Source organism: Notamacropus eugenii, chromosome 5, assembly GCF_028372415.1.
Source record: "Notamacropus eugenii isolate mMacEug1 chromosome 5, mMacEug1.pri_v2, whole genome shotgun sequence".
NCBI lineage: Eukaryota > Metazoa > Chordata > Mammalia > Diprotodontia > Macropodidae > Notamacropus > Notamacropus eugenii.
Window position 1 is genome coordinate 136,467,868 of NC_092876.1, and position 12,140 is coordinate 136,480,007.

Below are 12,140 nucleotides of genomic sequence, written 5' to 3' on the forward strand. Positions count from 1 at the left end.
CATCCGTTCATATAAGTCTTTCCAAGTTTTTCTGAAGTCTACCTGTTCAACATTCCTCATGGAACAATAGTTTTCCATTATATTCATACACTGCAACTGATTCAGCCATTCCCCAATTGATGGACATTTCCTCAATGTCCAATTCTTGGCCACCACAAAAAGAGCTGCTATAAATGCTTTTGTGCATGTGGATCCTTTTCCCACTTTTATGATCTCTTTGGGATATAACTCTAGAAGTAAGTACAGCTAGGTGAGCAGTTGGGTGGTCTAGTGATAGAGTGCTAGACCTGGAGTCAAGAATACTCATCTTCATAAGTTCAAAGCCAGTCTCAGACATTTACTAACAGTGTGACACTGGGCAAGTCATTTAACCTTGTTTGCCTCAGTTTCCTCATCTGTAAAATGAGGTAGAGAAGGAAATGGCAAACCACTCCAGTATCTTTGCCAAGAAAACCTCACATGGGGTCATGAATAATTGGACCCAACTGAAAAATGACTCAACAACAACAACAAATCATTAAAGCGCAGCACACCCAAATGCAGACAGGTCCAGCTGACATGTGAGGGCTGAAGACATCTCTCAATGCATTAAGGACAGCCCTTCCTAGACTGCTTAGCTCCTCATCACTCCTCTCTCACACCCAACTGCTCACCCAAGGGAAAAATAAGGTTTCAATATCTTCTGCCACAGCCCCTCTGAGAAATCATCCTATTCAATAAGATTGTGATTATAAAGGTCATAGAGTAATTCCACCATTAGATCTAGCATAGGACTAGGCTGTTTGACTTTTGCAATCTTTTTCATGCAAGACCCAATACAGAATTTTGGTTGTGTGTTTATTGACAACCTGGACCCCAGGGAGGCCTCCTCCATGAGGTTTCCTCTTGGTGCTAGGCTGGACTGCTCTGGGCTGGGTAAGAAAACTAGTCTTTGCTGTTGACAACAGCATTTTTTTCAGAGATGTGTTCTTCTTACAGAGAAAAATATGCCTTGTTCCTACAGAGTCTCACATGCTGATTTCTAATGATTCTAGGCTGGGTACTGTTTGTGGTAAGGGTAGAATTGAGGTAAGATCTTAGGTATAACTTGAAGACATTAAGTCATTTAGCCTTTCTTTTCCTCAGTTTCTTCATCTACAAATAGGCATGATAATAACCTACATTTATAAAGAGCTTCCGCACTTGCAAAGGGCTTTAGATACTTTAATTTTATTCTCACAGCAGTGCTATAGGAGAGATAGGTGCTATCATCATTCCCATTTTATAGATAAGGAAACTGAGGTAGACAGAAGGTAAATGACTTGCCCAGGATCACATAGTTAGCAAGTTTCTAAGACTGAATTTGAACTTGGGTCTTAATGATAACAGGTCCAGTACCACCTAACTGCCTCTAATGGAAGAAGGAAATTGATCATTTATGGCAATGTACCAGTCTATCTGGAGTGAGGAAATTGGACAAGTTGACTTCTATGTATTTATAAGTTTTACATCAGTCTCCTTATGATAGAATTTTATCCTCAGCAACGTTTCCCAAAGAGAGACAAAGAGGAAGGAGAGGAGCAAAAGGAGGTAAAAGCTAATTCCATGTCTGTGTTCTATACAGATTTGGAGGATGAGGTTATCATGTTGTCTAACTAGGAGAAGCTGATGACCCCCCTGCAGTGATGGTGAGGGAACGGTCCTCCCAACAACTCTTTGAGACTTAGCAGCCCAGAACAATGTCAATGTTTTTGAGTTTACAGGGCACCCAGAGATTTGACCTCTGACACTCTCTCCATCCTAACCCAGATGTCTGAGACCCTAGTCGCCTCCTGTGCAGTAAGGGGCTGCCCTTTGATATCTGATCTCCCATCTGCTGGGCTAGGCATGTGGAGGCGACAGCTGGCACGGCTCCCCCCAGGAGGTTGCAATTAGGGGATATTTAATCCTGTCACCTGGTTCATTTGCAGTGATGGATTTGGGGATGGACAGCTCGGTGGCGCCAGAGGAGATATTGGATTACCAGGGCCCATCCCCTCTGTCCTTTAAAAAGGGTTCAGCCATCCCCGCCCACCGCACCTGTCTGCCCTAACTTTAAAGAGAGTCACCTGACACTCATACATTCAAAACTGGCCTGAACTGTCACCTAGAACCTCCTCTGTGACCTCCTCATCATGTGAAAATTCTTGGGATATTTGCCCCCTTTGCCTCATCCTTTCTCCCTTTCCACCTAATCTTTATCCATTTTGGACCCTCTTGGTTGCAGCTATTATTAGGAGGGAAAATCTCCTAGGTGCAGCCTCCTTATACCTTCCTTCCAGTTTTCCAGGTTTTGAAGACTATGTATGAATGGCTGTTATTTTTTCACCAGCACCTCTGTTCTGAAGGTCTAGCCTTGACTTAACCAGATGCTGGTTAGATGCCCAGGCTGATTCATAATGTAGTAGAAAGAACATAGGTTTATGCCTGGCTTGAATCTTTCCAGCAAGATGCCCTTTGAGGTCATTTCCAACTTTAACGTGATTCTAAGGGGTGTAACATGACACAAAGGAAAGAAGACTGGATGTAGAGTCCAACACACTTTATTTCACTTTATTTCTCATAGCTTCTTTCTTCATCTGTGTTATTGCTATTCACAAGTTTCAGTCATGTCTGACTCTTTCTGACCCCATTTGGGGTTTTCTTGACAAAGAGGCTGGACAGTTTTGCCGCTTCCTTATCCAGCTCATTTTATAGATGATGAAACTGAGGCAAACAGGGTTAGCTGACTTGCCCAGGGTCACACAGCTAAAAAGTATCTGAGGTCAGATTTGAACTCAGGAAGATGAATCTTCTTGACTTCAGGACTGGAACTCCAGACCCTGTACCACCTAACTGCATCTTCTTGATCTCTAAAATGGCAATAATTGCGTTATGCTTAGTTTTACGGGTCAGTCAAATAATTCATGATCTAGGGGCCAGCCTGCTGGTGATTAACTAGGTCAGTTCTGAAATAGCAGACGTATTCTGATGCTGAAACCACAGTCACATTCTTTCCAGCATGGGAGAAACTTCTGAATTTACGTAGCCTCCTAGGGTTACCTTCATAGTACAATTATTAGATGGCAGAATAGTATTTTTGCCAGGTGCCCATTGGTTGACTGACCCAGTTAGTTGGTTAGTAGAAAATTTAACAGATCCATAGCCTTTCCACTGTACTTCACGTAGAAGTAACCCTTTCATATATACATATATGTATGTATGTATATTATGTATATGTATATGTGCATATATATACATATGTATGTATATATATGTAAAGGGAAGCTCAGGAGACTTCAGAGGCAATACTTAAATGCATAAATTTTCCCTGACCACAAGATAGGATACATGGATAATGTGTCTTAAATGTAGGCTAGGGATCTAATGTTTGCCAAAATCTGTGCTGCATAGCTGGCTGGTATTGAGGAAGGCTCTCTGGGAACCCTTCTCACACACCTCACTGAATTTTCCCCCATTTCAACCTTCAGGACATGCAAGCAAATGTACTCCCTCTGTGATTTATGCAGACTTACTTGTTCAGTTTTGTAGTCCATTCTGAAGATGATCAAGGAACTTGGAACTAGGGTAGGGGGATGGGGAAAAAGATGAATAAAGGGTCAATGAGCCCAATTAATACACCAGAGTGAGGCATTAATAGTTCAGACCCAGCAAGGGAGAGAGTGAGAGCTCTTGAACACTGAAAAGCTGCTACCTAGAAAAGGCTGGTCTGAGACTGAAAGAGAAACACTTGAAGAGAGAGGATTCCCTTCCAAAGACAGGAAACACTTGAAGCTTATCACTCCCTTACCCCCAGACTCTAAGGAATGACAAGGCATCATGCACACATGTGCACATACACATACAGGGATAGAGACTTCATAGATGGCTTCAGAATTAACCATTTCCTATCCAGTCTATGGAAAGAACACTGGACTTGGAGTTTTGATGCCAAGAACTAGAGTTCAAGTGTCAGTCATATTGTTTTCTATTTTTGTGACCCTGGACAAAACACAACTTCTGTGAGCCTCAGTTTCCCAATTTTCAGAATAGGAATAATAATGCTTGTCTTAGACAAATCAAAGGGACATGAAGGGTTTATTCTAAGGATCAAATGAGTTAATAAATACTGCATGAACTTTGTAACTCATGGTCATAGGATTTGGAACTGGAAGTGTTCTTAGAGGTTAACTAGTTCTGAGCTTAAATTTGTCCTCTGACACTCTCTCGTTGTGTGACCCTGGACAAGTTTGTCTCTGCCTCAGTTTCTCCAGCTGAAAATAAGGATAATAATAATAGCACCTATATTTCAGTTATGTTGTGAAAATCAAAGAGATAATATTTGCAAAGCACTTAGCATAGTCTCTGGCACATAGCTGATGTTTGTCCTTCATTCTCAAAGAGAACCATGACATCAGGTAGATGATGCCATGACATGTAAGTGAATTTGATTTAAGTGAGGAAGGGCTGTACAAAGTCACCAGCCTCACTTTATCCTCCAGAGCCATCTAGGTCCACATAGTAGGCACTTAATAAATACCTTTTTTAAGTTCAACCCCTTCACTTCATTTTCAAATGATGCAACTGAGCCTGGAAGAGATGAAATGATTTATCAAGTCATAGAAGTAGCAGAGTCAGATTTGAACCTGGGTCTCCTGACCCTAAATCTAGTATGTTTTTCAGTCTGCCACACTGCTTCTATAAGGTGTTGTTCAAAAGTGAGAAGTGAGTTATCATTATTTCTGTGCTTAGAGAATAGGAAAGAATGTGATTTTGATTTCTATCCCTTCCACCTCTCTGAAAAATGCTTTTCATGTGCTTACTGTACTTCTCCAGGAAGTCTTCCCTGATTAACTTCTGAATTTAGTGGCTCTTATATCATAGGTTTAATCTATTTCTGCTTAGCAAAGTTTCTTTAGTTATGTGTGCATGTGTGCATGTGTGTATGTGTATGGGCATGTGCATGTGCATGTGTGTGTATGTGTGTGTGCACGTAAGTGTATGTGTGTGAGTGTGTGTGTGTGCATCCTCCTGTTCAGTGTGTATGCTCTTAGAAAGCAAAGTTCTCTGTTTTTTCTTCATCTTTTGGAACATCCCATTGTACCTTGTAGAGTTCCCTGAGCCCAAGGGGAGCACAGCCTACTAGGGTACTTGTTTGATGGGTGAATGAATACCTTGTGGCAGACTGCTGAAACTTCAGTGCTTATTTTGAGATGCAGGAAATCATTTAGTAAATGTTTCAATGTCTAAACGTGAATGCTCCAATGATAGTGACAGCCTCGTTCAGAACTGTCCCAGCTGCTGCCAGACCCTCCTCAGTCACTGCAGAGGAGCCAACACCCTGCATGGAATACAACAGCTCACAGTGTAAGGTAACCATCCCTCCCATCAGGAGGTGACTGTGTTCCTGCACTCTGAAGTCCACTGTGCTGGCCTCTGCTCATTATTGAAGTGGGTGCTTCTCAGATGACTGAGAAATTCTAGTATAGAATTGTGTTTCTGAGGAGAGAGTGATAACCATCTCCTTTCATATCTCTTCTGCCTGGGAAATCTGCTCCTGCAGTGTCGGAAAGACAATCCCATTTTCCCCTAGGTTGTGAGTGTCGATGTTTGTTTACAGACCAGGGTTCTGGGCAATTGTCTTTTCTTACATGTTGTCTGTGAGAATATAGAACCCTGGTAGAAGTCCCCTAGTCTGTGGCATGTGGGAGAAGGAGCAGCGAGAGAGATTCTGGAGGCAATCCAGGGCTCATCAAGCGCAGGGCAGTAGACACTGATGTGAATTGGCTCCAGGTTAGTCTAAATGAATTCATGTGTAAGAGTGTGGCTGTGAGGTTTCACCCTTGTCTAACAGCAAAGGAAAATACTAAAGAAGAGGTATCAGTCTCACAAACACGTGACCTTTCTATTACTACCTTGTAATTTTCAAGGCGTTTTCATTTCTATAATCTCACTTACTCTTTATAAAAACTTTGTGAGGTAGACAGGCAGGTATTATCCTCATTTTACAGATGATAAAACAGGCTTGGTCCAGTCCATGCTAATAATCAGCCCACTAAAATTTATCAAATATTTATTATTAAATAATAGCAGTGTGCATTTTTATTACTTTATATAGGTAGACTTGAGAGATACCACACTGATGTGTTGCTAGAGGGAAGTGGGACAAATGTCCAGTGACTTTTAGCTTTCTCTAGACAGTACATCCATTGCTATTTATTTACATAGAGCAGAAATGGCTGATTTGGTAAGGCTCCTTAACCCCATAAAGCCTATTCTGTTTGAGGAGGCTGAACCCTATAAAGACTTATTTCAGTCAGGAGGATATGATATATCCTAAAAGTTAAAACAGATTTCTAGTCAAAAGTTAGGTAATTGTTTAGCTGGGAGACTTAAACAGAGAAATTAGAGGAAAAGGCAGTTCAATTCAGAAGAAAATTTAACATACTTAGTCAAGAAACTCAGAAGAGAAGCAAATAAAATCTAAGAATTTAAAGTATAGACCTGTTCTTAACTCAGGTGTCTGTAACTTCTGGTACAACTTGACTAAGCCAGTATCTAAACAGTCTGAGAAAGCTGAAGAAATTGTCATATTGGCTTGGAATGCTGACTAAGAAAAGTTGGAATGCTCCTTATAGGGAATAGCCTATGGTAGAGCAGGACTTCTCAATCTGTGGTCCCTGAGTCCATGAATAGATTCCAGGGGATCCATGACTTTGTATGGGGAAAAATTATTTAGCAGACTGGAAAACATATTAGATTTAGGATTAGGAGACCCAAGTTCAGATCCTGACTCTGTTACTTCTATGACCTTGGACAGATCATGTCATCTCTTCCAACCTCAGTTGCATCATTTGAAAAATATTGTCCTTTGTTCTCAAAGAGGACCATTATTATACTATTTCAGAATAATTGGTTTCCTTTGTGAAGTTATATATCTTTTACTTTATGCAATTTAAAAGCATTGCTCTGAGAAGTAGACCATAGACTTCATCAGATGACCACAGGAGCCCAGGTTAAGATATCATGAATTATAGAGCAGAGTTGTAAGTGGCTCTAAGACGGCACCTGAGATAAGGACTATGGGTGAGGCAGGAAGCTAAAAGATCCAGCAGACACAATAAGTATGTGGTCTCTCCTATGCAGAGGAGAGGCTTATTAATCACAGTACCTTCAGAGACTGAAATGGTTAAGAACTGAAAGGATTGTAACTACAACATCTTTAGTGGAGGCTGTAGATCTAGTACCTCTATAGTAGACTTTCCTATGATTGTCTTATCTCTCTATAAATTCAGAGTAGAGTAAGCTCAGGGCTTGTAGGGGAATGTTCTGCTTATAGGGGAATGTTACTGCTTTATTCACCTGATTTCTTAATTACAATAATTTGGTTACAAACAAGGTGTGTCTACTGGCTAAATGGTAAAAGTAAAATAGATTTTCAAGGACTTGTGACCTACAAGTTTGGAAAAGATTCTGCTCCATAAATTACCCAAGATCTGAGGGGAGTAAGTGGGGAGCTCAGAGTGAGGGGACTCCCCCCACAGGCTACATAGATGTAGATATAGTATTTCATTTGATTCTTACACCAGCATTCTGAGATAAATAGACCAGGTTACCACTTAATTGATGAGAATACTGAGACTTAGAAAGAGCAAGTGATTAGCTTCAGATCATACAACAAGTAAATGTCTGAGCCAGAATGAGAGTCCAGATTCAGTGCTTTTTCCAATTAAATACCTTGCCTACTATGTGCAGATGACATGGAGAATGCCAAGAGACATATTCCTTACCTTTACAGTTAATGATTTAGTTGGGAAAATAAGACATAAACGTATGAAAAATGACATAACAATCCAAAAAATCACTAAGAGTTTAAAACAACAGTGTAAAGGATGTCACAAGGCAGGACATGATTAAGTACCCAATTAGGTGCACAGACCATAAATAGCATGAGTTCAGGGAGGGGAAGGACCTTTGTGGGCTGGGGTGACAAGGAAAGTTTTCACAGGGGAGGAAGATTTTGAGCCATGTCTTAAAGGATGAATAAGATTTGGATTAGGTAAAGAGAAAGGGGAAAGACATTACATGATGTGGAAATAGTATAAACTGAAGTAAACATTGGAAAGCTCAAGATTTCTTCAGGGGAAAGTGAATAGATTAGTTTGGCCAGAGAGGACGGTTAAAGAAGATGAGTAGTTGGACATAAGAGAGGAATGATAAGGCCGTTGAACTGAGAACTAGGAGGGGCTTTAGAGATCATCTACTCTAAGCCTCTTAGATGAATGAATGGATACCCAATGACGTCATGATATCCAAGGTTAGAGTCCACCTGTGGATGGCTTTGAATGCAAAACTGGTGTTTGGATTTCCTTGTTAGGCAATGGAAAGTCATTACGTGATTTTGACTAGTGGAGGTTGAAGGAAGCAAGAATTAATAATTGTGTAAAATAACCCTTTTTGAAGATTAACTGAACAACAGTATCAAGGGTAGATTGGAGAGGGTGTGGCTAGAGGCAGGGTGACTATTATAGTAGTCCTGGGATGAAAAGAGGCCTGAATCAAAGGAGTGAGACTAGGATGACTGAATGAATAAAGCATCATTTATTAAGCTTTTACTAGATATGAAGAATGGTGACAAAGACTGGGATACAAATAGAAAAGTAAGGCCCGCCGCTGCAGCTGCTTCAGCTTCTTCTCTGCCTCGCAAAAGCGCGAGGCTGGCCTGGCTGTGGATGGTTAGATAGCTCCCGCCGCCAGCCCCCCATCCTCCCTGCATCCAGCACAGATCCGACAGCGGCAGCCGCTGCACCAAGAGGAGGAGGAGGCGGAAGATGGTGGGACGGCTGTCAGCCTGTGGTGGTCTATGGCACCGGATATACAAAACTTGGATATGCTGGAAATACAGAACCACAGTTTATCATCCCCTCATGTATTGCTTATCAAGGAATCTGCAAAAGTAGGAGATTAAGCACAAAGGAAGGTGATGAAGGGTGTTGATGATTTAGACTTCTTTATTGGGGATGAAGCAATAGAAAAGCCAACTTATGCAACAAAGTGGCTGATCTGCCATGGTATAGTTGAAGATTGGGACTTGATGGAGAGACTTACGGAACAAGTGATCTTTAAATACCTAAAGGCAGAACCTGAAGATCATTATTTTCTTTTGACTGAACCTCCTCTAAATACACCAGAAAACAGGGAATATACAGCTGAAATTATGTTTGAATCCTTTAATGTTCCAGGCCTATACGTAGTTGTACAGGCTATCCTTGCTTTAGCTGCATCTTGGACATTAAGACAAGTAGGAGAGCAAATACTGACTGGTACAGTTATAGACAGTGGAGATGGTGTCACTCATGTCATTCCAGTGGCTGAAGGGTATGTTATTGGCCATTGTATCAAGCACATTCCAATTGCTGGGAGAGATATAACATATTTTATTCAGCAGTTATTGAGAGAACGAGAAGTAGGAATTCCTCCTGAACAATCCCTGGAAACAGCTAAGGCAGCAAAGGAACATTATAGTTATGTCTGTCCAGATTTTAGTCAAAGAATTTAACAAGTATGATACAGATGGGTCAAAGTGGATTAAACAGTATACTGGAATCAATGCAATCTCAAAAAAAAAGAACTTTCCATTGATGTTGGTTATGAGCAGTTCCTAGGTCCAGAAATCTTCTTTCACCCAGAGTTTACTAATCCAGACTTCACACAACCTGTCTCAGAAGTAGTAGATGAGGTAATTCGGAACTGTCCCATCGATGTCAGACGTCCTGTCTACAAGAATATTGTTCTCTCTAGGGGTTCAACCATGTTCAGGGATTTTGGACATTGCCTACAATGGGATTTGAAAAGAACTGTTGATGCAAGGCTGAAACTAAGTGAAGCATTAAGTGGTGGTAGACTGAAGCCCAAGCCTATTGATGTGCAAGTCATTACATACCACGTGCAGCGATATGCAGTATGGTTTAGGGGACCACACCTGAGTTCTACCAAGTACACCACACCAAAAAGGATTATGAAGAAATTAGACTTAGTATTTGCCACCACAACCCAATGTTTGGGGTCATGTCTTAAAATTGACTTCATGGTTATAACAGTTAGGGAACTGGGGAAGGGCTCATCTTTCTGATGACCTGTTTGGTCTGGATGGCTGATAAAAACTGACTTGACAAGGAAAAGATCAAACATAATTCAACAGGAATATTTTAATAAATGTATCAACTTACGAATGTAGAAGAAAGCCAAAATGATTAAAAGTGTTTTACTTTCGATAATATTTGAATACGTGTGTAACAAAAAGAAGTGGGTTTTAGTTCTTTCCGTGACTGGACATTTTATATATTAATGGATTATCTAAGATTTGATGGAATTTAACGGTATGTAGATAGCTCTATAATGCTTGAATTGTATACTTCCAAGTGTGTACAATGCAAGAGCTTGTTTATATTTCACACTTTTTTATACTTTGAGAAAAAAATGTCAATAACTTGTATTTGAGAAAAAGAGAGACCAACTCTAAGGTAAATTTAAAACAAAAATCTCATGACACTTGATTACACACTCATGTTATTCTAGTTATTAAAAATTTCAGCCATCCAAAAAAAGAAATCTGGTTGTCTTTGCAAGTGCTTTTTGGAACTAGAGCTAGTATCTTGGATTAACAGATTCCTGCTAGTGCTTTCTGAAGACTCTTATTCTGTTTCTTGCTTTAAAAGTAAAGACAAGATTGTTGGACCAGTATTGCAGTTATGTAGAGTCATTTCTGATAAAAAACAAATCTGAATATCAAAATTGGTGTACTAAGCATAACACCATTCCAATAAAAACACACAATTTCTTTTGAAAAAAAAAGTAAGACAATCTCTGCTCTCAAGGAACTCATTCTTTCTTTAAGTAGTATTTTATTTTTTCCAATTATATGTAAAGGCAATTTTTAAATTCAATTTTATAAAATTTTGAGTTCCAAATTTTTCTCCATTCCTTCCCTCTCCTCTTCCTAAAAGGTAAGCAGTTTTATATAGGTTTTCCATATATGCAATCATGTAAAATATATTTCCATGTTAGTCATAGCTGTAAAAGAAGAAACAGACCAAAAGGAACCAAACCACAAAAAAAGAAAGTGAAAATAGTATGCTTTGATCTTCATTCAGAGTCCATCAGTTCTTTCTCTGGAGATGGATAGCATAAGCTCACATTCTAACAAAGAACACATATAGGCAGTTTCATAGGATCATAGATTTAGTGTTGGAAGGGGCTCTAAAGATCATCTAATCCAATCGCCGCATTTTAAAGATTAAGAAGTTGTGGCCCAGAGAAGTTAAATGACTGGTCTAATGTGACACAGAGTAAATGCCAGGGCTAGGATTCCACCCAGGTCTTCTGACTCCAGTGCAAACATCCTTTCCCTTTCCACTAGACTACTCTGCTTCATGGGCAAGTTTCATGGAAAGGTCCAGTGGAACTTAAGGTACAGTGGTAAAGCATCTGCCATATGGTAATGAATCTGATTTAGGGTCATTTCCATCCATAATACTACATCTGTTGCTATTGTTGAACCATGTGACAGTACTGAGAATTTTGGTGGTCAGACCTTTTAGTAGCTGTAGCTGCTGAGAAGGCAGGGAATGCTTCTGTGGATGATGACTGCAGAGTGGACTGGTGTTTCCAGGATTCTTGGGTGTAACTAGCTGGGATGACTCCATCAAGATCTGAGGGAAGATGGTGGTGAAGGTGGTAGGGATGGTATGACCTACCTGGCACATGCTGTCTCCTGACCCTCCCTCAGGATTCCTTGTTGCTGGCCTCCAGGCAAAGGAAGAAAAAACATCTTCCTTCTGCAAAGGAAGAATGAATGATGACTAACTGGATTTAGAGAGAGAGCTCAGGAAGAGGGAGGTGTGAAAGATAATTTTGAGCTTGGTTGATCTGAGAGCATCTTAGGGTCATTACCAGAAATGAGGAAGTCAAGAATAAAAGATCATGGAGGACCATAGACTTTAGAACTACAAAGAGTTTTAGAGATTATAAAGTTCAACAATTCCTTTTAGAGAGGAGAAAATTGAGGTCCATAGAGGAAAAGAAACTTGCCCAGGCACATATCTAGTTAGTCTCAGAGCCAGGATTCAAACCCAGATCCTCTA

At 40.3% G+C, this 12,140-nt stretch overlaps 1 pseudogene; it reads left to right on the top strand.

The window, feature by feature from the left end:
• The first annotated feature begins 8,855 nt into the window (after positions 1-8,855).
• Positions 8,856-10,074, top strand: LOC140505238 (actin-related protein 3 pseudogene; annotated as a pseudogene).
• Positions 10,075-12,140: the final 2,066 nt, after the last annotated feature.